Source organism: Notechis scutatus, chromosome 1, assembly GCF_049901735.1.
Source record: "Notechis scutatus isolate UNSWTSFEM ecotype Mainland chromosome 1, rNotScu1.2, whole genome shotgun sequence".
NCBI classification, from domain to species: Eukaryota; Metazoa; Chordata; class Lepidosauria; order Squamata; family Elapidae; genus Notechis; species Notechis scutatus.
The window spans coordinates 307,515,698-307,540,973 of NC_142009.1; the positions used below are offsets into that span (position 1 = coordinate 307,515,698).

Below are 25,276 nucleotides of genomic sequence, written 5' to 3' on the forward strand. Positions count from 1 at the left end.
AGAATCCCACCCCTGGCTTTAATGGACTGAATGCCTTAATCAGGATGCTCTGGAACTAACAATTGTGGAAGGGCAGGAAACAGGTTCTTGACTGGAGATTCTCCAGATTAGTTAGGTTACTATTAACTCAGAACCAAGATGGCCATAGGTAAACTATGCGTATGATTGACTCTGCTATCTTGGGGCCATTTTGTGAAAGCACCCACAACAAACCTCGAAAATGCTGAGGAACTCTGGGAGTTGAAGTCCACAAGTCTTAAAGTTGCCAATGTTGGAGACCCCTGTAATAGAGGTGACAGCAAGGACTGAGAGTTTTCTGTATCTCTTTGCTGCTCTCTAGTGGTGATCTGGAGTTTGCAGCCTGAGGGTCTTTTAGCTTATAGATAGGCATTTTCCTATATTTTTAGGGCTACCAGAACTGGATGGCAAATTAGGTAGCAACAAAGGGAGAGTGGTTTCTTTATTACTTTGCTGCCTTCTAATGGCCTACTAATATTTTTCAGCCCAGGTACAGAAGCCCTAACCAAAATGTAAGCCAGTTTCATCCCACTTCGTTGCAATTTTTTAATTGTGTACTGTCTGTTTTATCCCTCAACTCCTGGCACCAAGTTATGATTAGGAAAATCAAGCTACTTCATAACAATCAGGATAATTGAAAACAGAAGCAGGACTTCACTTCATTTGTCTGCCGCCATTTAAGTCAAGTCATATGAGTCTCAGATCCCAGGAGATAACTAATTCACAAATGGCTTATTTTTTGGAAGTAAGTACTTAGCAAGGGAGAATTTCCCCACCCACAGACAAAATATGATGCAATCAGAATATTTGGCAACAATTTGCTGAGCAATTTAGCGTTTTTACATCCTGAGAAACCCATTCTGAATTTGCAAGATATTTTAAGAAGAAAATTACTTTTCTCTATATTAATGGAGGCTGCTGGATGTGCAAATAATGTTCGGCTCCAACAAAGCACATGAGGTGCATGAAAAACAAGAGTCCAGTGGAGTATGTTTCCTATCAGCATGTTCCATGATACCAAATGCCGCCTCTTTAACTTCTGCCTGACACACAAGTCCTAACTGTAAGTTAATAGGAGAGGCCAACAGGATACAGATGAGGTAGTCCTTGACTTAAGTCTATAACTGAATCTGGCAATTACACCAAGTCATGATGGTTGTAAAGTGGATCATCACAAGTCCAGACTTGCTTTTAATGACCTTTTTTGAGATGGTCATAAAGCAACTGTCACAGTCATTAAGTGAACCCATTGTTCGCTAGGGGGCTGTTTTTGCCAGAAACCGGAAGAAAACATCAGTTTCAAACAAAATTGTTATACATTGCAATGACATGACCATGGGGCACGACAAACAGATGTAAATGCGGGCTGCTTGCCAAGTGCCCAATATGTGGTCATGTGACCGTGGGGGAGGGGCAATGTCAAAACTTGGATTGTAAGAACCTTTGGGGGAGGGCGTCAAACAGAGGTGGTATTCAGCAGGTTCTGACCAGTTCTGGAGAACCGGTAGCGGAAATTTTGAGTAGTACAGAGAACCGGCAAACACCACCTCTGACTGGAGATTTTACAATATCCTTCTCCTGCCACGCCCACCAAGCCACACCCACAGAACCGGTAGTAAGAAAAATTGAATCCCACCACTGGCGTCAAAGCTTCAAGAAGTCGCTAAGATCTGGTTGTAATTTGAGCACTTCCTTTACTGTATTTTTATAGAATAAAACTTAAAAGCAGTCAGTATGAGTTGCTTAACTAATTTCCCCCAAATTCCAAGGCTGAACCCCTTACTTGACACCTTAGAGGTAGATTTCTCCTTAAGGAAAAGACTCCTTGGCTTGTTTTCACCCAGAATGCTGTATTTGTGTCATAGTAAAAATATTTGCCAAGTATCAACAAATCTATGAGCGCTGCCTACTGAATAGATTGGAGAGCTGCACTCAGGTTCAGTGAAACTTTTCTTAAGCTGGGCAGGAATAAATTCCTGAAGGATATCTAGATCTTTGTGCTCAGTCGAAGGAGGGAAGGGAAAAGCACATAAGCAGAAAAGTGAAATCTGTGAAAGATTTCCGGGAAAAGAACCCAACAACAACCTCCTGTATCTGTAGTTCCTGAAGTTGGAAATACTACCAGTACTTCTGATCAGGGGCATTCCAAGAGGTCAATTAAGGTGCAAGATTTTTGTTTATTGTTTTATTATTGTTTTATTTATTGGTTTTATTGTTGCTGTGAGCCTCCCGCAGTTTCTTAACATGGGCGGCCATATAAATATTTTAAATAAACAAATAGCAATGCTTGCCTGTGAGACATGCATAGCAGTAACATTCCATTCCAAGATATTTCTTCTAGCTAGGCTGAATGACGTGCTAAATAGGAACAAAGAAATGGACACATTGCAAACAAGGCCTCCATGGGAAAACAAATTCCAGCAAACCCAGGATAACATTGGAATGCAGTTTCATTAGCCTCAATACTAGTGGCTAGCAGAAAACATGCAACTGAATTTGGAAGTCTGAGAAATGAAAAAAACTCAGCAAACTGAAGTGTTAAAATCTAGAGCCAGTTTTTATACATCACTTGTTTTTGTACCTAGAAAAGTTAGGAATTAAATCTGGCTATTACAAAGAAAGTGCTTTAACATTAAACTTAATGTTTGAAATGAATGGAATAGCTATTACTATCTAACTCTTGTTTATTTTAGTGAGGCTTGCATAAGTAATAGTCTGCTCCTTAAAGCATTCGTACAGTATCTATTCCTGAAATCACACCTCTACAACCCTAATACTTAGATATAATTCCCAGGCAGAGGGAACTGTGTGGAATAAGTAGATAAAGACTGGAGGCAGGGAAATGTCGTAGTTATCCACGTCTATGGAAATTGGGTCTTTGTCTGTTTTTAAGATGTGAGTTAGCCCTTCTGTGTGCAATCATTGTCCCATCAATGTCTCAAAGACAATTAAGTTAATAGCTGGTAGTGCATGAGAAAGACTCCAGGGAACACTGACGGACGGAGCAAGAGCTGAGCCAAGAGTATTACTTGATTGCCTACCTGTTTATTACCCACTTATGGTTCTTCTTAGCAAGAAAAGGAGAGGTTGAAACAGGATGTTCTATCAAGCAGTCAACAGCCAGGGAACCAGTTTCTCAAATGTTGCCCTAGAGCAAGCAGTAGCTATTGCAGGTGCAATCAACTTCATATTCCCTCTCCTCCACTAATATTCTAGCAATACTTCCAACTAGAAACAGTGAAATAGAAGCTGCATCTCTTTTCAAATTCACATGAGGAAGTTAAGTGAGCCTGTAAATTAAGTCATCCTTTATTGTGCACTGTTTCCCTGAAATGAGGGCAAAGAAGTTATGTGTAACTGTTGAGTTTACTTACAAATGAGTAAATTGATGATAGTAGAAGGAACAACATATCTTGACGGGGCCCCTGTAAGTGTGTGTGGACTGCAGTCAACATCATAAAATGCCATGGCTTTAAAGGGAGGTGCTCTTTATTTCTTCATCCATTGGTTTATTCTACATTTTTATTCTGCATTTTTAAGCGAAAGTACTTTTTAAAGGCATAAAACAAAAGGCAGCCACAAATAAAATCAAAATAGCCTTTTGCTTTAGTTTTTTCCAAAACAATAACCAACACTCTAAGAAGAGCTATTTTTGGATCAGGGTTGGGGAAAAGAATGTTTGAATGCAGAGGCAAAGAGGTAGGGTGAGGTTGCTTATATAGGCAAAGGAACTGGAGCAGGGCTCTCAAACTCCCAGCCCATGGGCCGGATGTGTGACATGTTGGCCACACCCATGCCTGGTTTAGCGAAGTGGAGAAAAGTTCCGATACATCACATGATGCTGCCGTGACGACACGAGTTTGAGACCCCTGGACTAAAGGAATTAAGACTGATGAATGCCTAAAATAGGTACTAGATTTTTCCAGGTTTAGTTGGTGGGAAGCAAATGAAATAAGAATTTTGTGAATGGGAAAGCTGCTACCCAAATCTTTGAAACTTACTACTTCAACACAGAAGTTGGACATTTGAATTTGACCATCGCTCAGGGTCTGAAGGCGGAAGTCAGCTGAGGGGAGGTAATCCAGATGTAGGAGAGGCAGGGGTGGGATTCTACCGGTTTGGACCGGTTCAGGTGAACCAGATGTTAAAGTTACTGCTGGTTTGCTGAACTGGTATTTCAACTGACCAGCTGGCCCCACCCTTCCCAGGAGTCTCCATGTGGCCCATTTTCGGTGGAGGTAAGTACAGGGTCCATGTGGAGGCTCTGGGAGGGGGAAAACAGGTCATCTGGAAGTCTGGAAATGGGCCTGTTTCTGGCTTCCGGAGGGCCTCCAAAGCCCGGGGGAGGCCGTTTTCACTCTCCCAAAGGCCTGGGAGAGGCCTCTGGACCCTTGGGAGGGCAAAAAACAGCCTTCCTGGAAAAAACCAGAAGTGGCAAAATGGGCTTGCTTCCGGCTTCTGGTGGCTTCCAGAGGCCGGGGGAGGATGTTTTTGCCCTCTCAGAGGCCCGGGGAAGGCCTCTGGACTCTTGGGAGGGTGAAAACGGCCTCCCACAGACTCTGGAAGAAGCTAGAAACAGGAAGCTCTGGTAGGCCACACCCTCCATGGCCACACCCACCCAGCAACAGGGCTAGGGAAACAGACCTGTTCAGCAAGTCAGATGTACTACTTTTTAACAACCTGCTCTTTTACCAGTGTTGATCTAATAGCATAAGACCTGTAGAAATTATGAAATAAATCATCAAATCCTTCCTTTGAAGGAGGATCATGCCAGCAGTGGGATCCTACCTATTCCACTACTGATTCGGTGTCGATCAGCTGAGAGGATAAAAAAGAGAAAAGTCTGGTGGCATAAGGTATTCTGCAACGAGTAGAGGAGTGGAGAACTCTTCTTGTGAAATATTTCTGGACTTTCTCAACTGTGTTAATATCAGATACGTAATGTGGGTTCCAGACTGATGAGCTGTATTCAAGTATTGGTCCAGCAAATGTTTTGTATGCTCTAGTTATTAGTGTAATATTACCAGAGAAAAAGCTACGTAGGATTAGGTTAACAACTCTTAACGCCTTTTTGGCTATGTAGTTACAGTGGGCTCTAGCACTTAGATCATTAGAGATGAGTTTTTAGTGGCCACAGCTTCTGAACCTGCTGGAAAATCTGAAAAAGAAAAAAAATCTTGTCTATGTGAAAATCTGAAAAAGAAATTATTTTTCTTAATCATCTTTTTGGATAGCAATTCTTCCAACACATTTCCACTTTGTAGCATTAATCTCCTGGGGAAAAAATGGGGCTATATCACTGCTCTTCAACCACTAAAAAGTTTTGGTTGCTCCTGTAATGTTATCTCCTTTGAATGGAACTGGTAGAATCACTCAGTATCTTTGCAAACATAGCAGCTTGCTGCCACGTCTGCTGCCAACTGACATGTCCAAAAATGCACAGAAGATAATCCCCTGCAATTTCCCCATAGCACAACTGTATGCTGGCTGCAATCCAGCTGTATTATGTGAATGAGCCTGCTAGGCATTTCAGAGAGCGAAGTGCTTAGTTCCCTGTGATCTTGCAAGCAGATTTAGAAATGGAAGATTTCTCTGAGGAAACCAACCCACTAACTAGCGGCCTCGGTTATGGTGGCCAGGAATAGTAGACAATATGATCCAACACATTGGAGTTCCTGGATGTAAAAGCCCATTAGATACCATGTATTTAATCCTTCTTTGTGGTAGGTGGCTCTCAATTTTCTCAGTGAATAAATGCCATTCACTTTGTGTTTTTCAGGAGAGTGGGAGGTTTGTGGGATTGAAAGAAGCCTGTCCCCAGGTAGCCATAATGCTAATGGTTCTTAGAACAGCTGGAGGCTCTTCACTTACTCTGATAACAACAGCTACATAGAACTACACAGTTCTTTTTTGGGTGGTGCTGATAGCATAGGCACTTGTAATTTCCTCCACTCATATTACCTTTATTTATAGAATTTTGATGGATTTCACTAATCTTTTGTTCATCAGTCTTAATAGCCGAGGACTCTCAGGAGCTAAAGTCTCCAACTTTCACATTAGGTTGTGGTCTCCAAAAGGATAAATAACTTTTTTGAGGTGAGAGACAGGGGTGGGATTCTCCTGGTTTGGACCGGTTTGGGTGAACCCCTAGCTGTGATGATCAGCTGGCTCTGAACCGGTTCGATCCGACAATCATATGGGCCATTGGTAGGATTCATTTTTTATACTACTGGTTCTGTGGGCGTGGCTTGGTGGGCGTGGCATGGCTTGGTGGGCATGCTTGGTGGGCGTGGCAGGGGAAGGATACTGCAAAATCCCCACTCCCACCCCACTAACCTGCTTTCCAGTTCCGTTCCCCTGTGCAGGGCAACCAAAGAAGGCCCATCCGATCAGCTGGGACTTGGGAGGCAGAGCATAGATGGGGGTAGGGCCAGTCAGAGGTGGTGTTTGCCAGTTCTCCGAACTACTCAAAATTTCTGCTACCAGTTCTCTAGAACTGGTCAGAATCTGCTGAATACCACCTCTTATGTGCACCCCGCCTGCCTGCCCACTCCTGCACTGTCCTCACCTATATCTGCTTAGCTGATTCGTGTGGCAGAGCAGAGTGCCATGCCTCAGCTGTGTTACTTCCTTGAAGTAACATTGAAGGTAATATTAATTGCGATAGTTGTGCACGCACGCAAAGCACACGATTAGCAAACCGATTGTTACACCGGGAGAATCCCACCCCTGGCGAGAGACCTATTTGGTACGTTGAGAATAATAACAACTCAAAAAGTAAGTCTCATCCTGTCCACCAAGGGAGCTGGTGAATCAATGGAGAAGCTCCCCAGAGCCATCATGTTTGAGGATGTTCATAACATGCTCTTGAAGTTTCATTAAAGGGACATCTGTTAGAGGGTGTCAAAAAATAAATTAAGACAAGTAAGCAGCAACTTTACAATAAAAGCTCTGCTACTTTTTAATGTGTAACACATGTGGAAAAAGTGTGGGGCTTTAGTCATGGGGACTGTGGCTCAGAGGTTGTATTCAGCAAGTTCTGACCAGTTCTGGAGAACTGGTAGCAGAAATTTTGAGTAGTTTGGAGAACTGGCAAATACCACCTCTGACTGGCCCCGCGCCCATCTATTCTCTGCCTCCCGAGTCCCAGCTGATTGGCTGGGTCTTCTTTTGTTGCCCTGCATAGGAGAATGGAGCTGGAAAGCAGGTTAGTGGAGTGGGGAGGGATTGGGATTTTACAGTATCCTTCCTCTGAAGTGGGGAGGGAATGGAGATTTTACAGTATCCTTCCTCTGCCATGCCCACCAGGCCACACCCATGAGGCCATGCCCACAGAACTGGTAGTAAAACTTTTGAATCTCACCACTGCTATGGCTGCCATTTTGACTCTATTAACACCCCTGGCTTATGGAAGAGCTATGCTGGCTGGAGAATTCTGGGAGTTGAAGTCCACAATCTTAAAGTTGCCAAGTTTGGGGACCCCTGTCTTACAGTAACTGAAGTTATTAATATGATATGCCCAGGATTGCCTTGCAGCCACTATTTCTCCTGCAAAACATTAGTCTACCTCCAAACCATTTTGAAAGAATTCTTGAGGTTCAGCCGAGTTCTACAGTTGAAACACCTGCCCTCTAAACCAGCCAGATCACTATTTAGCTTTTTATACTGACGTTGTTGAATATCTGTATAAAAAGAAGAGGCAGCTTGCTTGTTGTCTTAGGATTCTAAATTTAGCAAATGGTAGACAGGCATCTTTCTTAATTCTAATGGTAAAAAGATAAAGCCAAATGTGAAATAAAATGGCTCACTTTCACTATAGAAAAGAACAATAGGACTAATAAATCTCTTGGTAATGAGATGCAGTACAAATTTGGACTATGAAGCTAACCAGGGTGGTTAATGTGTGTGTGTGTGTGTGTGTGTGTATGTATGTATTTGCATAAATATACACTTTTTCTTGAGAGCAGGAAACATGATTTCATTTTTTAATGTGGGCCAGTGCTCGTAGTAAAAATATGACAATAAAAAGTTCTCTCTCTCCCTCCCCCCTCCTATTATCCTGTCTGTCAGTTTGTCTATCTATCTAACTCTCATCTCTCATCTCTCTATCGCCTATGTCTGTCTGTTTGTCTATCTCTGCCTATCTGTCTCTGTCTGTCTGTCTGTCTGTCTGTCCGTCCATCCATCCATCCATCCATCCATCCATCCATCCATCCATCCATCTATCTATCTATCTATCTATCATCTATCTATCTATCATCTATCATCTATCTATCTGTCATCTGTTATCTCTGCCCAAGCACCCCTGTATTACCATGTCATGTCCCCAAAGTCCTCAACAGCTTTTTTTTTTTTGACATTCCTTAAACTGAAATAATAATACATCATTGGTTTCTCTCTGTTGGCTGAATTGATGGCTGAAAGGGGGATTCTTCTCAGATTTCCTGAGGTGAGGTATATAGTCTATCACATCCTTGGCAGCTGGATCATGCATTAGGGACAAGTAAATTGGCCAGATTTCACCTTGAGCATCTCTGCAAGATGTGATACAAAAAGCTTAATGGAGATTGCATAGTTTTCCTTGCCATCTGTTCTCAGTAAGTCTTAGCTTCCACTTCAAGGACAAGTTCTAGTCTATAAAGTTTGAATATAAAGTAAAATCTCCACCTCTATGATTTTAGTTTAAATAGGGATATTTTAGAGAAAGAATCCCTGAAAAAAATCTGCTTTGTTACCCATACTTACTTTTCCACATAATCACCACTACTTGAAATAGTATTTAGTATCAGCTCCATATTATGAATTAGTTTGGAGTTTTAACATTTATTCTTTCTGTTGTTACTCTTAACAAGTGTCCAAATAGGTCAGAAAGAAAAACTATGTTGGACTCTCATAATGTTGCTGTTCCTTGCATTTCTGCAAAACCTAACACTTAGCTTGGGATGACTGGCAAGTGTTATCTGTTAGAAACTAGTTACAAGTCCATAAGCCTGTTTATAAAATTATATGCAGTTAGTTATGACTCATGTTTGTATATATATATACATTTCTTTCATTTAAATTATTTATTGTATTTGTTTCCTCTTTTCTCTGGAACTTCACAGTTCCCCCAACAACAACCCTGAAAAATTAACTGGACAGAGAGAATGACTGGTCCTAAGTCCTTCAGTGAACATCATGGCTAAGTTGAAGTTCAGCCTGGCTTTCTCTTGTCTGAGTCTAGAGCACAGGTGTCAAACTCGATCGCATCACATGACATATCAACGATGTTTTTTTTGGCTTTGCGGAGCCAGGGTGGGCAGTGGCTTGTGCATGATGCATTCGGCTTGCAGGCCACCAGTTTAACAGGCCTGGCCTAGAGACTCAGATGTTAGTACCAAGTTGATCTTAATTGATCTCAAAAAGCTAAGTGTTGGTTTGCATTTAGATGGAAGATTACCAGGACATCCAGAACAATAGGGATTTTTTGACCAAGAAATTAGAAAACACCCATAAAAAAAGCAGTGGCAATCTGCTCTCCTGCCAAGAAAGCAATGGCAAGTTCCAGAGTCAGTAAGAAGCAATCTCAACTTGAAAAAGATGTTTCCTTGTATTTTGTGAGTATAAGAAGGTTAATTTATGAAGTGCCTTATATATTTCCTTGGGGCTTTCACACTCTGACCTCTAACCCCATAGAAATTTTGAGAGTAAAAAAAAATACAGAGCTGGAAGTTAAGCTGTGAGATAATCTTGTCAAAATCACAATATCACAATTTAATTATGATCATCAAAATGTGAGAAATATATATATAAAATGACAGTATTAGAATTTGATTCAGAGGTTATGGGAATTTGCCTTGAATCCCTCTCCAAAATGGTGTGCTGAACAGACAGGTTATCCTTTTTCTCCTGCTGATGAATAGCTGATTTTGCCACCAAAGCTGGTTATTTGGTGGCTCAGCTCCCCGTTTTTGGAAGGGGAGACTAGGAAGACCCAGGTTGACTTTTGGACGATTCTGCTCCAATGGAGAAGAGGTGGTCTGGAGAACCGTGGAAGGTATGGTCTCTTGCCACCTTTTCCCTTCAGCTGCTCATTTTTCTTAATCTCACCTGGGTTTTAATTGCACTTTTTGAAGCTTTATTATCTCTTGATTTATGACTAGTTGACTTTTCACCTATTTTATAACCTCTTGCTGGACTTTTACATCTTTTTTTTCCTGTTCGTCCACTATTGATATTATATTCCAAATTTAGCCATTAGCTATACATAGGTAAAGGTTCCCTTCGCACATACATGCTAGTCATTCCTGACTCTAGGGGGTGGTGCTCATCTCCATTACAAAGCCAAAAAGCCAGCGCTGTCCGAAGACGTCTCCGTGGTCATGTGGCCGGCATGACTAAACTCCGAAGGCTCACGGAATGCTGCTACCTTCCCACCAAAATGGTCTCTATTTTTCTACTTGCATTTTTATATGCTTTCGGTTGGCAGAAGCTGGGACAAGTAACAGGAGGTCACTCCCTTACACAGTGCTAGGGATTTGAACCGCCGAACTGCCAACCTTTCTGATCAACAAACTCAGTGTCTTAGCCACTGAGCCACTGCGTCCCCTTTAGCTATACATACATACAAATATGCCATCATCATCATCATCATCACCACCATCACCACCACCACCATCACCAATTTAGCCATTGTCTGTCCACTGCAGGATGAAGGCCTCTTCTGCATGTTTCCAACCAAAACGGTCCTGAGCTTTCTTTTGTCAGTTGGACCTACAATACTTGTTAGGAATGTAAGTCACCTAATAGTTGGGTTGGAAAATATATAAACCAGGATAGACATTTTAATACTGTTTCTTTAAGGGAATGCTAAAATTGTAATAGAGTGTGGTTCCTCAAATGGCCATAAGATGGAGCCAGAAACCTGGGTTGTTTAGTCCGTTCCTGTCCTTGTTCTGGAGAGTGTTGCTGTTCCTGTATTGACTATTGCTGACCATAGTTGGATTTGATGTAAGTCTGTTACTGAACTGTTTTTGATACTGGACTTTGTTATTGGATTATCCCCGGACTGAAAACTGACTGCTTTAACCGTGAATGACTTGGACTGTTTTTGTTGAACTTTGCTGAACCATTTTACTGGAAGTAAAAACCTATATTTGACTATACAGTGTGGCTGTGTGCTGTGTGTGTGTTATTCTTCATTACTCTCACTACGTCTCCCTGTGTGCGCTCATTCTCCTAATGGGGAATTACCTCAACAATACTTACTGATGTCATCGATCCATCTTGTTTTAGGTCTCTTTTGTAGATGCTTTTTGTCAAGTGGGATCCATTCTATGACTGCCTTGGTCCACTGCCATCAGTTCTTCTTACTATGTGGCCAGCCCATTTCCATTGCAATTCTTGATGACATTGTATACTTTTGTTTTTTCTCCATTCCATGTGCAGGTCTTTCTATCTTCTATCTGAAGCAAGTATCTTTCCATGGATCTTTGTGCCACTCATAACTTTTGCAACAATTGTGAGGTTAGTGTCCATGTTTCTCTGGCATATATTAGAGCAGGTAGCACACACTACCTACTATACAGTGAATATTATTGGACATATTTACACAGGATTATACTACAAATTTTGCTCTTTTTTTAGCTTACTTTTTTTTAAAAAAAGAACATTGTTATTGATCTCTCGATTTTTGATAGGAAAATTCCTTCCTTCCTTCCTTCCTTCCTTCCTTCCTTCTTTCCACTCTGGAATAGATGTGATAATTAAATCCCATAAATGTATTGTATTCAGAGTTTGAGTTTTTCTTAACAGTTAAGAGTTTAATACATTAGGGCTGTTTTATTTGTTAAATAAGGATAAAATATTTAGATTAGGCAGAACATTTTGTTTACTTTTTACTGTGATTTATGATTCATATTATACTGGCTATTTTGTTAATTATTAAATACTGGATTTTAATAATGTTAGAGAGTCTTAAAATGCACCAATGCACTAATTTAATAGTACTTCATTTTATAATTGATGATATAGCTTGCTAATCTTTCTTAATTTGTTTCTATTTGCTTTTCTTGATATTTTTTAAATAACTACTAAAATAAAATAAAATAATTAAGTAAATAAATATATCAATGGATCTTACAAAGTCCATGCATTTGGGATTATGCCTCCTGGGACATTGTTTATTTACTCAATCTGAGTAAATAATACTTCTCCTTCCTATCATGATACCACACTAATCTGTCAATAAAAATAAACTTCCCAGACGTTACTAAGCACCAGAATTACAACAGCTGCTTTTTTAGAAAACATTCCTAGTCCACAAAGTTGTTTGAAGAGTTGCTACAGCTGTTGGAAAAGGGGATATGTCAGCACATATCTACACTATAAAGTTCTTCAGTAGTCAAAGCCCCAGAAAATATTTTTAAAAAATGTTTGTGTCACTGTTCTAAGAAAACGGAAGTCAAAGTCAAAGCAAACTTTGAGGGAAATTCCCACTTTTCCCCATCAGCACTACTTGCCTGAGAAGTGGCAGCCTGGTGGGCCCAAGCACCACTGCGTGCATAAGCGCACAATTGTGCCTACCGTCCCTGTCCTCTTGTCCCCATTTATTCATACCTATTTCCTGTATTCTTACTCATAAGTTGAAACTTATACCTATTATCTTGTAAGGGATTGACAAATCAAATAAATAAATAAAATAAGTACAATTTTGAGTACCTTTGCTTCTGAGCTGAAAACAAAAGACTTCTCTTTAAGACGGGTTGTTGGGAAATCATTGGCACTGCTCAATTAAAGGATATATTCTCAGCAGCCAAACTTACTGGTAAACATACTTGATTGCAGGAAATACGACTTCAGCAATAGAGTGGTCAATGTCTGGAATACTCTACCCGACTCTGTAGTTTCTTCCCAAACCCCAAAAACTTTAACCTTAGACTGTCTACTATTGACCTCACCCCTTTCCTAAGAGGTCTGTAGGGGCGTGCATAAAGCGCACCAACGTGCCTACCGTCCCTGTCTTATTGTTTCTCTTATTCTTATTTTATTTTTCTTATATGTACCCATTTCATGTATTCACAACTATGTATACACTTATACTTATTATCTTGTAAACAATTGGCAAATCAAATAAATAAATAAAACAAATAAATAGTGAGAAGAAAACAAAAACACAGAACCAGCAATTGAAAAGTTCTACTCTAAACCCATAAAAGTATAACACACTGAATTACAATTCAACCAACCATAATCTAATCTAGCCTCTCATGGGAATCCAGCCAGTTTGGTTCATGCCAACCCAGAAACTCAGTTAATCCCCATGTCAAAGTTCTGTTAACTAGGCAAGAATGCAATGCTTAGAATGCAAATACAGTCAAACCCTTCTCTTGTTTGTCCTTTTGAACACGGAGTTAATAACACTGGCTTATTAACTTCCAACTGTTGCAAGGAAGACTGAAAGATTTTGGCTATACTTTGAACTATACTGTGACACTTTGTCACAGTATTATGGGACATGTGAGAGAAGTGATTTTTTTTTTCTTCCTCCCATAGAGGAGCAAGCTACTTTCACAACAGGTTCTGTACGTCATTCAAGAGCATAACTTTCCTGAGCAGAATCCACATAGAGCTTCCCTTCTAGGGATGGGATCTGACCAGTATAACTACCGGTTCTGTCGCTCTACATCGTATGTGCGCACAAGAGTCACACAAGTCGCATGAGTACAATTTACAACCTGCTGAGCTGCCCAGACAGCTGAGCAGCGCTATGTGCAAGTGCGCAGTGGTTGAAAAAGCAATTTTTTCTTCTTTTTCAACCACAGCTATGTCGCGCAAAGCAGCTGCGGTTGAAAATGCAGGAAATAAAGGTCAGGTAAGAACCCGGGCGAGCAGGTGGGCCAAAACAGCAGCAGACATATAACTGGTTCTGTGTTTGTTCTCTATTTGCTGCTTTTCATAGCAACCGGTTCTTCAGAAGTGGACAGAACTGGTAGAATCCCACCCCTGTTCCCTTCCTAGTTCTGTATGATGGTGAAGGACAGAGGTATCAATCTTATGTCATCGTGGTGGCATCACGTGACATATCATGACTTTCACCCCCCTTTGCTAAAGCGGGCGTGGGCATGGCCAGCACGTGATGCATCTGGCCCATGGACCACGAGTTTGACAGCCCTGGTGAAAGAGAAGGAACTGAATGTAAAGTTGGGTTCATGTAGAATAGGTTTCCCCAAAATGGTCAATCTCAATTCCCAAAAGATTATAGCCAAAGGTTGCTGTTGCTGTTATTATTTGTAGTACTATCAGTTACAGTAGCATTTATTAAATTATCTCCATGTAATAAATGCTTGGGGATTGTTGAATAATCTGGAACTTCATGAAGGGGTCAGTGAGCAGAGGGTTTGGAGCGGCCCTGATGTAAAACTTGCCCAAGAGACCTCAGTGAAAATCCCATTTCCACATTTATTTTTTTAAAAATATGCCCTCTATTATAATACATCAGTGTTAAATACAATTGCATACAGTTATACAGAATCTGATAATAGCCAAACTGACCTTAGAAAATATTGTAATTCCCTATAAAGGAGCAGAATCTTGAATCTTCATAGTTCTTTTTGACTATTTATGCAGTGATAAGGCTTTTCCATTTCTTGTGGAAGTTCTTTTTTATGTTCCTCTTTATAAATGTAATACATTTAGAAACCTTCAAACTTCTCTTTCTTCCCACATTTCTTAGGATCTCCTAATTGCAAATCCATTCCTTCCCAGGCTAGGTCAAAGGAGAACATTAAAAAAAAAAGTTGCAAAACAGGCTCCAATTTTAAAACCACTCCCACTGATAAAAGTTATGTTAGATAAGCCTGTATGTTGCTTGGTGTCTCATGGAAATTACAATTATAAAGGGGAAAATGTAATAAAAGTAGGAAAATTTAAATAATGGGGGAAAGTTGAGGGAGATGCTTGTGCCAGGCATGTGAACTAAATACCACGGTTCCCAAGGGAAGGAGATGTTTGGCCAACTGTAGGGGACAGAGAGAATGACCTTGAAGGACAGGAAGAAGAGCTGCTTCTAAGACAACAGTCAGATGAAAGTAACCTCAGCCATGCCAAGAAAATAACATGTGTAAGCATCTTTGGCAAGCCCTTCCCTAGTTCACATGAAGATGAGGGAGGGACAGGGAAAAAACTTACAAGATTCTGTTCCTATAGTCTTACAGTAAAAACAATAACTATTTGACATTGGTTTGCCTTGAAGGGCTGATACCCATAGACTTCACCAGGCTTTTGGATATACATCTGGCCTGTGTGATCTTGGAGGCCTTTCTCACTATTACAGACAGTTGTGACTTCTGCAGCTTACTGGAATATCAGCAGACACCATTTAGCTTCAATTATGTTCATTCTTTCTCCTTTGGAGAAAGGAAAAGTACAAATGAAACAAGACCAATCTTTCTCCATGCAGGAGACAGAGAGTATTGCTGACCAGATGACATTAGGTTTTAGGGCACATGCCCAAGAGTGGAGGTTCCCTTCTTACAACTCTGTCCCAAATATGCAAACTGTGGGGTGAGACAGAACCCTAAACCTAGTCCTTAAGCATAATTATTTCTCTGTATCTGCACTTCAAGGATAGACTCTAATTTAGATTGCTTGTTATGAAAATCATTCTTCAAGTATGGAGCATTCAGCCAAAATGGCATTTCTTTCACGGAAGAGGGAAATATCAAGAGGCTCAGATAGCACTTTGGGGATAAAGGAACAGATGGTTAGATGGATACTACAAGTGTTTTAATACTGCCCAATTCAATTTCCAATTACTTATAATAATATCTTGAGGAGAGGAAGAAAGTTCAATAGGTCAATGGAAAACAAATCCATTCAATGGCAGTGGAATCAGAGGTGATATTCAGCAGGTTCTGACCAGTTCTGGAGAACCGGTAGTGGAAATTTTGAATAGTTTGGAGAACAAGCAAATACCACCTCTGACTGGCCCCACCCCCATCTATTCTCTGCCTCCCGAGTTCCAGCTGATTGGCTGGGTCTTCTTTTGTTGCCCTGCACAGGAGAACGGAGCTGGAAAGCAGGTTAGTGGGGTAGGGTGGGAATGGAGATTTTGCAGTATCCTTCTACTGCCATGCCCACCAAGCCACGCCACACTATGCCCACCAAGCCATGCCCACAGAACCGGTAGTAAAAAAATTTGAATCCCACCCCTGAGGAATGCTAACAATTTTGGGAATGTAGAGGAAAGGGAAATCCCAGAAGGAGGGAATTAATAGAATGTTCTAGATGCGGGCAAGGCTACAACCTTTATCAGGATGTTGCAATATGTTGCTATAGGTCTTTTTGAGTCTCCAAGAAGTTGGCAGATTGAAACCATTTTCTGCTTTCCATTCTTTTTACTCTCCTTCAGTTATTTTCTAAGGAGGAGTATTAATGCCTTTAAAAAAATATTTCAAACAGTTTACATTTCCTGTTGTTGCTAAGAAAAGGATAACAAGCCACAGATTCTGGTATATGGAGCTGATTGTGACAGGCATGAGAAGTTTCCAGCTTGCCACTAAGTCTTCAGACCGTTGTATATGAAGATCTGCTATGAATATCCATTGGGATTAGTTCAATTCTGAAGAATTGTACCCATACATTGTATAGGATTGAGAGATTCCTTGAGATTCTTTCCATAACAGCAAATCTCATTTTCTTATCTTCTGAATGACACATCTTTTGCTCTTGACTCTTAAACAGGGATTTCCTATCTCATATATATTTTTACCACTCTCTGTGTATATTTTCAAAGAATTTGTGAGACTGGATAAAATTAGATTAAAATGTTTAATTAAAGTTCTGATAATTTAAGATTGAGTAACTACTGCCAACAAGATCTTTAAAGGGATGAGACACATTTACAGTATGAGCTTTGAATAAAAAGCCTTGGTGCAAGTCAACTTCTATCCAGCAGAGGTCAGTAATTCCTGCACTTCAGCACTTTTGGCATTAAACCAAAATTAAGGCACCAAGAGAGCAAAATTGATATTATCAAACAATCAGTTGGAGAGCACAGAATATTGCACTGGATCATCCTGCCTGCAATATTCCAAATGCAAAGCCAGTTACTCTGAGCTTGAAAATAAATCCCCAGAGCAGACATGTTGAAAGGAAAAACATCATTTAAAGTCACAGTGAATTATTCAGTATTAAAATGAAGAATGGATGCCCCGTTGCAGTACACTTGGTGTAAAGTCTTGGGGAACAGAGCAAGGAGCTCAAATGTAGACTATAGAATAGGAAGTATCTTGCTTGAGAATTGCAATTCTGAGACAGAACTGAACATGAGTCAGCAATTCAACCTGGTGGCGAAAGAGGAAAACTTAGTTATTTGGCGGCATCCCTTTCATAGCACAGGAAGTTATTATACCCACTCTGTTCTCTAGTATACTGGCTGGGCAAGGTCTGGGGAACCTTGCAGTTGCTGAGGTTGGGAAACAACCACCTTGGTTCATGGACTTTATACTTGAAAAGGATGCAGGCCAGCTGGAAGAGTCATCAAGTGAGGCAATGAAGCTAATTTGGGGGCTGGAAATTTATTCCTTGGAGAGGAGGCTGAGGGAACTGAATATGCTAAGAAGATAGTCCTCGACTTTCAACCACAAACTTGAGTCCAGAATTTCTATAGCCAAGTAGCACATTTGTTAAGTGAGTTTTGCCCCATTTTATGACCTTTCTTGCCACTGTTGTTAAGTGAATCACTGCAGTTGTTAAGTTAGTAACACGGTTGTTGAGTGGAATCTGGTTTCCCCGCTGGCTTTGCTGGTCAGAAGGTCGCAAAAAGTGATGACATGATCGCGGGACACTGCAATCATCATAAATATGAGACAGTTGCCAAGTGTAGAATTTTGATCACGTGTCCACGGGGATGCTACAGTGGTCGTAAGTGTGAAAAACGGTTATAAGTCACTTTTTTTGGTGCCGCTGTAACTTCGAATAATCACTAAATGTACTGTTGTAAGTCGAGGACTACCTGCATAGTTCAAATACCTGAAGGAACCTCACACAAAAGAAGACCATGATTGGACCCTATTGTCGAAGAAGGCAGGATTTGGAATAACATGTCTTAAGTTATAGGAAAACTGATTTTGGCTGAATGTTAGGAATGCTTTCTAGCAATAAATATGGTTTGACTACAAGGTCAGTTGTCAAGGAGTGTTATGTGAAGGGGCTTTCCATTACTGAACGTGGCTAAACACAGATCTTTTCATTTGGACTTCTGCACTGATCAAGGATTTGATCTAGATTCTAGAACAGATTTCGATGTCCTGTACTAATCCCATTATTTTATCAATACCTACTTTATGGCATTCAGTCACAGACATCTGTGGATGAAGGACAAAGCTAAAGCAGGTGTTGGAATGAAAGCTCCATTCCTTATGTATTTATGTGTGCTATATAATGTCACAAAAGAGCAGGTTGGTGTAGTGGTCAAGGCAGTGGGCTAGAATCCAGGAGACCATCATTTCTGGTCTTGTCTTAGAGTCGTGGTGGTGCAGTGGTTAGAAATGCAGTATTGCCGGTTAACTCTGCTCAGATTGCCAGGAGTTTGATTTCTTCGTTCCTGACCGGTTCAAGGTTGACTCACCTTTCCATCCTTCCGAGGTTGATAAAATGAGGACCCAGATTGTTGGGTGCAATAGGCTGACTCTGTAAACCACTTAGAGCAGGGGTGTCCAACCTTGGCAACTTTAAGACTTGTGGACTTCAACTCCCAGAATTCCTCAGCCAGCAAAGCAAAGCTGGCTGAGGAATTCTGGGAGTTGAAGTCCACAAATCTTAAAGTGCCAGGTTAGTTTACTGACCTAAGTAAAGTCTAAGTGCTATTGCTATTGCTTAGGTACATAGCTAGCTGGATGACCTTGGGCCAGTCCTTTTCGCTCAGCTCAGGGAAGGAAGCAATGGGAAAACACTTTTGAAATCTTGCCAACAAAAACGCAGGGACTTACCCAGTCAGTAACCAGGAGTCAGCATTGCTCAGAGGCGCACGCACACTCACCAAAGTGTGTCACAACTATAAAAAGGTGGAGCTTGTGTTATGATGTTGCACCACATAGTATTATGATGCCACTGCGGTTAGGAATGGATGCCTTTATGTATGGTTCCCACTGTCACCTTACGGTTCAGGCTGCAATCTGGCAATAAGTTCTACTGAATTCAGCACAATGTGGAAATACGAAGTTGCATTTCTGGTCTTGGAACTCAGTCAAGCTCTTAGGGGCCTCCTGGTCTATTAATGCGAGTAAAATCAGCTGAAAAACCTGACGGCAATTATGAGATTTATAGGGATGTTTCTGGGCAGATGTTTCTACGGCAGGTCTGCAGTACAGATAGTCCTCTACTTACAACCACCAGAATTTCTGTTGTTAAGCAAGGCAGATTTAAGTGAGTCATGCTCAGTTTTATGGCTTAAAGTGGTTAAGTGAATCACCGCAGTTGTTAAATGAATCACCATAGTCATTAAGCAAATCTGGTGTTTTCCCTTGACTTTGCTTGTTGGAAGCTGGCTGGGAAGGTTGCAAAGGGCAGTCACATGACCCCAGGATGCTGCAACCATAGTAAATACATGCGAGCTGCCTGATCATGTGACTGTTCTGATCCAGCTCCCCAAACAAGACAAACCCTCTGAAGTTAACTCAAAGATCCCTCTATTAGGAATGCCAGCAGCCTCGGCAAAAAATTTCTCTCTCACCGCAGGCTAACAAGTCCACCTGGCCAGGAGATGAATAGTTGCCTGCCACATCTATTCATCTCCTCCCCCTGCCTTTTATCCCCAGAGCTAGGGTGGGGCTTTGCTAGCAGCTCCCGTGGCTCTCCCTCGTCCCTCTCTCCTCTCCCCTGGATTTCCACCTCCCTCCTCTCCTCTCCCTCCCTCTCTCCGCGTCTCACTCCCTGTTCTCTTCCTCATCCCACCTCCTCTGGAGGCTGTCCCTCCCTCTCTGGAGGCCCTCCCTCCTCTCTCCTCCCTCAAGCTCTCCCACTCTCTCCTCCCTCCTCTCTCCCTCCCTCCCTCTCTCTCTCTCCCCTCCCTCTCTCCCTCCTCCTCCCTCCCTCTCTCCCTCCTCTCCCTCCCTCCCTCCCTCCCTCTCTCTCCCTCCCTCCCTCCTCCTCCCTCTCTCCCTCTCCCTCCCTCCCTCCCTCCTCCCTCCCTCTCTCTCCTCCCTCCCTCCCTCTCCCCTCCCTCCTCTCTCCCTCCCTCCTCCCCTCCCTCCTCCCTCCCCCCTCCTCTCTCCTCCTCCCTCCTCCCTCTCTCCTCCCTCCCTCCCTCCTCTCTCTCCCTCCCTCCTCTCTCTCTCCCTCCTCTCTCTCCCTCCCTCCCTCCCTCCCTCCCTCCTCTCTCTCCCTCTCTCTCTCCCTCCCTCTCTCTCTCTCTCTCTCCCTCCCTCCCTCTCTCCTCTCCTCTCTCTCCCTCCCCTCCCTCCCTCCCTCTCCTCCTCCCTCCCTCCCTCCCTCTCTCCTCCTCTCTCTCTCTCTCCTCCCTCCCTCCCTCCTCTCTCTCCTCCCTCCCTCCCTCCTCCTCCTCCCTCCCTCTCTCCTCTCCCTCCCTCCCTCCCTCCCCCTCCCCTCTCTCCCTCCCTCCCTCTCTCTCCTCCCTCCCTCCTCCCTCCCTCCCCCTCTCCCTCCCTCCTCTCTCTCTCCCTCCCTCCCTCCTCCCTCTCCTCCTCTCTCCTCCCTCCTCCTCTCTCTCCCTCCCTCCCCTCTCCCTCCTCTCTCTCCTCCTCCCTCCCTCCCTCTCTCTCCCTCCTCCTCTCTCTCCCCTCCCTCCCTCTCTCCCTCCCTCCCTCCCTCCCTCTCTCTCCCTCCCTCCCTCTCTCTCTCCCTCCCTCCCTCCTCCTCCTCCCTCTCTCTCCTCCCTCCTCCTCTCCCTCCCTCTCTCTCCCTCCCTCCTCTCCCTCCCTCCCTCCCTCTCTCTCTCCCTCCCTCCCTCTCTCCCTCCCTCTCCTCCTCCCTCCCTCCCTCCCTCTCTCTCCTCCTCTCTCTCTCCCTCCCTCCCTCTCTCTCCCTCCCTCCCTCTCCCTCCCTCCCTCTCTCCTCCTCCCTCCCTCCCTCTCTCTCCCCTCCCTCCCTCCCTCCCTCCCTCTCCTCCCTCCCTCCCTCCCTCCCTCTCTCTCCCTCCCTCCTCCTCCCTCCCTCCCTCCCTCTCTCTCTCTCCCCTCCCTCTCTCTCCCTCCCTCCTCTCCCCTCCCTCCTCTCCCTCCCTCTCCTCCTCTCTCTCCTCCTCCCTCCCTCCCTCTCCTCCCTCCCTCTCCTCCTCCCTCCCTCCCTCCCCTCCCTCCCTCTCCCTCCCTCCCTCCCTCCCCCTCCCTCCTCTCTCTCTCCCTCCCTCCCTCTCCCTCCTCTCTCTCCTCTCCTCCCTCCCTCCCTCTCCCTCCCTCCTCCCTCTCCCCCTCCCTCCCTCCTCTCTCCCTCCCTCCTCCCTCCCTCCTCCTCCCTCTCCTCCCTCTCCCTCCCTCCCTCTCCTCCCTCCCTCTCTCTCCTCCCTCCCTCCCCCTCTCTCCCTCCCTCCCTCCTCTCTCTCTCCCTCCCTCCCTCTCTCTCTCTCCCTCTCCTCTCTCTCCTCCCTCCCTCCTCTCTCCTCCCTCCCTCTCTCCCTCCCTCCCTCTCCTCTCTCTCTCCCTCCCTCCCTCTCCTCTCCCTCCCCTCCTCCTCCCTCCCTCCCTCTCCCTCCTCCTCTCTCTCCTCCCTCTCTCCCTCCCTCCTCCCTCCCTCCCTCCCTCTCCTCTCTCCCTCCTCCTCTCTCTCCCTCCCTCTCCTCCTCCTCCCTCCTCTCCCTCCCTCCCTCTCCTCCTCCTCCCTCTCCTCTCTCCTCCTCCTCCTCCCTCTCCCTCTCCTCCCTCCCTCCCTCCCCTCCCTCCCTCCCTCTCTCTCCTCCCTCCCTCCCTCTCCCTCCCTCCCTCTCTCCCTCCCTCCCTCTCTCTCCCTCCTCTCCTCTCCCTCCTCCTCCCTCCTCCCTCTCTCCTCCCTCCCTCTCTCCTCCCTCCCTCCTCCTCCCTCCCTCCCTCTCTCCTCCCTCCTCCTCTCCCTCCCTCCCTCTCTCCTCCCCTCTCTCTCTCTCCCTCCCTCCCTCCCCTCTCCCTCTCCTCCTCTCTCCCTCCCTCCCTCTCCTCTCCCTCCCTCTCTCTCCTCCTCCTCCCTCTCTCTCTCCCTCCTCCTCCCCTCCTCCTCTCCTCCCTCCTCCCTCCCTCCCTCTCTCTCTCCTCTCTCCTCTCCCTCCCTCCCTCTCTCTCTCCCTCCTCCCTCCCCTCCCTCCCTCCTCTCTCTCCTCCTCCCTCCCTCTCTCTCCCTCCCTCCCTCTCCTCCCTCCCTCCTCCCCTCCCTCTCCTCCCTCCTCCCTCCTCCTCCCTCCTCCTCTCTCCTCCCTCCCTCCCCTCCTCCCTCCTCCCTCCCTCTCCTCCTCCCTCCTCCCTCTCTCTCTCCTCTCTCCTCCCTCCCTCCTCCCTCCCTCTCTCTCTCTCCCTCCCTCCTCCTCCCTCCCCTCCTCCTCCCTCCCTCTCTCTCCTCCCTCCCTCTCTCTCCTCCCTCTCCTCCCTCCTCCTCCTCCTCCTCCTCCCTCCTCCTCCCTCCCTCCCCTCTCTCCTCTCCCTCCCTCTCTCCTCCCTCCCTCTCTCCTCCCTCCCTCCTCCTCCCTCCTCCTCCCTCCCTCCCCTCCCCCTCCTCTCCTCCCTCCCTCCTCCCTCCCCTCCTCTCTCCTCCCTCCCTCTCCCTCCCTCCCTCCCTCCCTCTCTCTCTCCTCCCTCCCTCCCTCCCCTCCCTCCCTCCTCTCCCTCCCTCCCTCCCTCTCTCTCTCCCTCCCTCCTCCCTCCCTCCCTCTCTCTCCCTCCCTCTCTCTCCTCCCTCCCTCCCTCCCTCCCTCCCTCTCTCCCTCCCTCTCTCCTCCCTCCCTCCTCCTCCCTCCCTCCCTCCCTCCCTCTCTCCTCCCTCCCTCCTCCCTCCCTCTCTCTCCCTCTCCCTCCTCCCTCCCTCCCTCCCTCTCTCTCTCCCTCCCTCCCTCCCTCCCTCCTCCCTCTCTCTCCCTCCCTCCCTCTCTCCCTCCCTCCCCTCTCCTCTCCCTCCCTCTCTCCTCCCTCCCTCCCTCTCTCCTCCTCCCTCTCTCCCTCCCTCCTCTCTCTCCCCTCCCTCCCTCTCTCCCTCCCTCTCTCTCTCCTCCCTCCCTCCTCCTCCTCCCTCTCTCTCTCCTCCCTCCCTCCTCTCTCTCTCCCTCCCTCCCTCTCCTCTCTCTCCTCCCTCTCTCCCTCCCTCCCTCCTCCCTCTCCTCCCTCTCCTCCCTCCTCTCTCCCTCCCTCTCTCTCCTCCCTCTCCTCCCTCCCTCCCTCCCTCTCTCCCTCCTCCCTCTCTCCCTCCCTCTCTCCCTCCCTCCCTCCTCTCTCCCTCCCTCCCCTCTCTCCCTCCCTCCTCCCTCCCTCCTCTCTCTCCCTCCCTCCCTCCTCCCTCCTCCCTCTCTCCTCCCTCTCTCCTCCCTCCCTCCCCTCTCTCCCTCCCTCTCTCTCCCTCCCTCCCTCTCTCTCCCTCCCTCCCTCTCCCTCCCTCTCTCTCCCTCCCTCCCTCTCTCTCTCCCTCCTCTCCCTCTCTCCCTCCCTCCCTCCCTCTCTCTCTCCCTCCCTCTCTCTCTCCCTCCCTCCCTCTCTCTCTCTCCCTCTCCTCTCCTCTCCCTCCCTCCCTCCTCTCCCCTCCCTCTCTCCCTCCCTCCCTCCCTCCTCCCTCTCCTCTCCCTCCTCTCTCTCTCCTCCCTCCCTCCTCTCTCTCTCTCCCTCCCTCTCCTCTCCTCTCTCTCCCTCTCTCTCCTCTCCCTCTCTCCCTCTCCCTCCCTCTCTCTCCCTCCCTCCCTCCCTCCTCTCTCTCCCTCTCTCCCTCCTCCCTCTCTCCCTCCCTCTCCCTCCCTCTCCCTCCCTCCTCTCTCTCCCTCTCCTCCCTCTCTCTCCCTCCCCTCCCTCCTCTCTCTGACAGCTCCACTCCCTCTTTCCCCTCAGAGTTCTCAGGTTGCCTTGATGCTGACCCTGACTCCCACACCTCCTCCTCCTCTTCCTCTGATTCAACTGCTGGAGAAGCTGGCGGCCAATAGGCAACAACAGTGGGTGTGATGATGTTACAATGGTTGTATACCGCAAAGACTAATTGTAAGTCATTTTTTTTTTCAGTTCACTAAAACTTCAATCACTAAACAAATGATCGTAAGTCAAAGACTGCCCATATGAGATTCACACAATTGATTTATATGACTTTTCATCTGAGAAGGGACTGAATTTGATGAAGCCCTTGTTGGAAACCTAAGCACAATCTTACAGTGTAAGTAGCTTTTGCTACAGCCTCTTCTCTTTCTCCTTGCTTATCTATCCCTGAATCATTTATTAGTCACGTACATATTATACAGTAGGCCTTTATTTTATTATACTTTCATTCCAGAGATCTTATTACTTTCTATAACCAGAATGTGCTTATTCGTTAGTAAAGCAGTTCAGAGCAGAAGTGAGCTACTTTGGTCATGAAGGCGCTGCATGGTGAGACAATAGCGGTGTGTTTCACAGTTGAAGCAATTAACACACATGGCAATTTAGAAGCCTCCTCCAAAGACTATTTAGTTCAAGGTCAATATTACTTCCCTGCATCACCACCTATGCTATCTAATGTGCTGTATCAAAGGAGGCTCACAAATGAAACATGAAATTAAGATGGCTGCTTCTCTGATGATTTCCACTGGTTTTCACAATTCTCCTGATGGGTTTCACCTGACTTAGCAAAGCTTTCCTAGCTGCTTTCTGAAACAGAGAAGTAATCCAAGCAACTGGTGATAGCAACGTGCAAGCAGCCTGCTGCTTTTCTTAATAGGGGTCAAGCTGAATGATTGCAAAGTCTCTAGCTTTTGCTATTGTTCAGTGGGAAACAGCTGAAGGATACCTGCAAACTCCTCTTAACTTCTGTTGCCATTTCCTTTCTCAAGATTGATGTTGTCTCAAAGCTCAGAAACTGACCCTGAAGCAGTACAAGAGAAGAGGATAACATTTCTGAGTCACCAGAAGAGCAAGAGAAGAACAGGTGAGTTCATCTCTCCCTGAGTGGAAAGCAAGCACCTTCCTGTTTTGTTCAATCTGCAAGCAGGTCAGTGCTTGCCTTGGTCCTTCGACTAAGCATTTGACCACTACTTTAGATTGTGTTCCTCCGTGGTGGTACTTGGGATGTCTTTCAGTTCACATTGGCGAGGAGAAAATAAGAATTGTAATCCGACACATCCAAGAGCACC

At 45.4% G+C, this 25,276-nt stretch overlaps 1 long non-coding RNA gene across 2 annotated transcripts in view; it reads left to right on the forward strand.

Moving 5' to 3' along the window:
- The first annotated feature begins 11,445 nt into the window (after positions 1 to 11,445).
- LOC148133479 (uncharacterized) overlaps positions 11,446 to 25,276 on the forward strand; it is a 58,533-nt gene continuing 44,702 nt past the window's right edge. Inside the window, exons 1-3 of one of the 2 annotated variants that reach the window (XR_015747414.1) lie at positions 11,446 to 11,523; positions 24,177 to 24,324; positions 24,977 to 25,071. This is a non-coding gene — a long non-coding RNA (uncharacterized LOC148133479). Of the gene's footprint in view, positions 11,524 to 24,176; positions 24,325 to 24,976; positions 25,135 to 25,276 lie in introns of both variants that reach the window. The other variant, XR_015747415.1, reaches the window with a different exon arrangement.